Source organism: Penaeus vannamei, chromosome 4 (assembly GCF_042767895.1).
Source record: "Penaeus vannamei isolate JL-2024 chromosome 4, ASM4276789v1, whole genome shotgun sequence".
Lineage (NCBI taxonomy): Eukaryota > Metazoa > Arthropoda > Malacostraca > Decapoda > Penaeidae > Penaeus > Penaeus vannamei.
In genome coordinates, this window is record NC_091552.1 from 50,342,406 (window position 1) to 50,344,905 (window position 2,500).

At 53.1% G+C, this 2,500-nt stretch overlaps 1 protein-coding gene across 1 annotated transcript in view; it reads left to right on the plus strand.

The window, feature by feature from the left end:
• Positions 1 to 2,500, plus strand: part of LOC113811792 (uncharacterized) — a 213,045-nt gene that overhangs the window by 192,776 nt on the left and 17,769 nt on the right. The gene's annotated exons all lie outside the window — the stretch shown is intronic.

Here is a 2,500-nt window from a genome sequence, read left to right on the forward strand (position 1 = left end):
CTCCCCCCAGCCCAAGAATCACCCACAGGCACAATACCCCCCCTTCCCTCCCCCCAGCCCAAGAATCACCCACAGGCACAATACCCCCCCTTCCCTCCCCCAGCCCAAGAATCACCCACAGGCACAATACTGCCACTCCCCTCCCCCCCTTCCCCCAAGCCCAAGAATCACCCTACAGGCACAATACCCTCCCCTTCCCCCTTCCCCTCCCCCCAGCCCAAAGAATCACCCACAGGCATTTCCAATACTCACCCCCCTCCCCCCTTCCCTCCCCCCAGCAGGCACAATACCCCCCCTTCCCTCCCCCCAGCCCCAAGAATCACCCACAGGCACAATACCCCTCCCCCCCTTCCCCAAGCCCAAGAATCACCCACAGGCACAATACCACTCCCCTTCCCCCTTCCCCCCCCAGCCCAGAGAATCACCCACAGGCACAATTACCACCCCCCTCCCCCCCTTCCCTCCCCCCAGCCCCAGAAGAATCACTCCACAGGCACAATACCCTCCCCTTCCCCCTTCCCTCCCCCCCAGCCCAAGAATCACCCACAGGCACAATACCACCCCCCTCCCCCCCTTCCCTCCCCCCAGCCCAAGAATCACCCACAGGCACAATACCCCCCCCTTCCCTCCCCCCAGCCCAAGAATCACCCACAGGCACTCCACTCAGGGTACAATTCTACGAGTCGGGAATCTACAAGCGCTACAACCCCTTCGCTAATGCCCCTGATGAAGATGCTTTCCCCTCTTCAGGAGGTGCTTGCGGGCGCCGTCGCACCGCCTCGAAGACGCCTCCGAACTGAGAGAATTAAATAGACTGTCTTAGGTGTTACATAATTTGTGGGATCGGTGTGAGATGGCTGGGGGGGAAGCCTCGTGGTTGGGTGGCTCTGTGCGTGTCGCGGGGTGGTGCTCCCTCTGTCTGTGTGTGTGTGTTTGTCTTTTTGTCTTTTTGTCTTTCTGGTTGGTTGGTCTTTTTTTCTGGCTGTTTCTGTCCTTTTTTTCTGTCTGGTTGGTTGGTTTTCTGTCTTTTTTTCTGCCTGTCTATGTATTTGTCTGTCTGTTTCTGTCTCCGTTTTTTTTCTCTCTTTCTCTGTCTCTTTGTCTCTCTCTCTCTTTCTCCTCTCTCTCTCTCCTCTCTCTCTCACCCATTCGCTTATTCAGTCTCTCTCTCTCTCTCTCTCTCTCTCTCTCTCTCTCTCTCTCTCTCTCCCTATCTCTCTTTCTCTCTCTTTCTCTCTTTGAATTTCGAAATGACAAAACGAACTGTAGTGTCAAGAGCAATAGCATCGGAAAGATTCCTTTGATCTTAAGAACGACAACTTTTACATTCAGCAGAAAGTTAAAAGTGCTTTGATATTCGATGAAGCTTTATTTCCAAATATTATGTTTTACGTTTGTTTTATTCTTTATTTTAATTTATATTTTATCTATTTGTTTTTTTGTTTATTATTATTTTTTTATTTATTATTATCATTTTTCTCTTTTTTTGGCTTTTACTAAGAGTGCTTACTTAAGACAAACACACACAGACACAACACATACACACACACACACACACACATACACACACACACAAACACACACACACACACACATACACACACACAAACACACACACATACACACACACACACACACACACACACACAACACACACACACACACACAAACACACGTGTACACACACAAACACACGGGTACATAGACGGATACACAAACACACACCTACGTCACTGCTCTTACGCGAACGAGCAGACGGAGCCGTTCGCCCGTTCGCGGATCCATCCCCCTGCACGGGGATCGCCGTCGACGTCCATCCGCTTGAAGACGAACGCGGGAAATGCTCCCACGCAACTCAGCCGCGCCTTCCGCTAATGTCGCGAAGTCCCCGCAGCTGCTGTCGTCGGCTGTGACGTCATTTTTGGATACGTCGTCGCTCCCGCTCGTTGGCAGTTACGTCGACGTCGCCGAGGGACCGATCGGAGGTGCTTGTGCGGGCGTGCGGGCGTGTGAGTGCGGGTTCTCGCGGCGGTACTTTGGATGTCGATTAGGGCGTGGAGGGGGGAGGGGAGGGAGAGGAAGAAGGGGAGAGTGGGAAGAAGGGGGTTGGCAAGGGAAAGGGTGAGGGAGAGGAAGGGGTAGGACAAGGGAAAAAAGGGGAGAGAGAGGAGGGGAAAGTGGGAAGAAGAAGCCGACGAGGGAGTGGAAGGGGAGAGGAGAAGCGTAGGATGAAGAAGGGGATTCGAAGGGGATTCGGGGTTAGGAGGGAGAGGGGAAGCGTTGAGGAAAGCCGTGAGAATGAGAGAGGGGATTGCAGAGAGGTAGAGAGGGAGAAAGGGGATGAACAGGGGAGATGGGAGAGGCAGGGGAAAGGGATTCCAGAGAAGGGGAGACGTGAGGAAGGAGCTGCGAAGGATAACGGGGGTGAGGTAAAGGAGATGTAGGGATAAGGAAGAAGGGATGGATAATCATGGTACGGGAGTTAAGGCCAAGCGCCAGG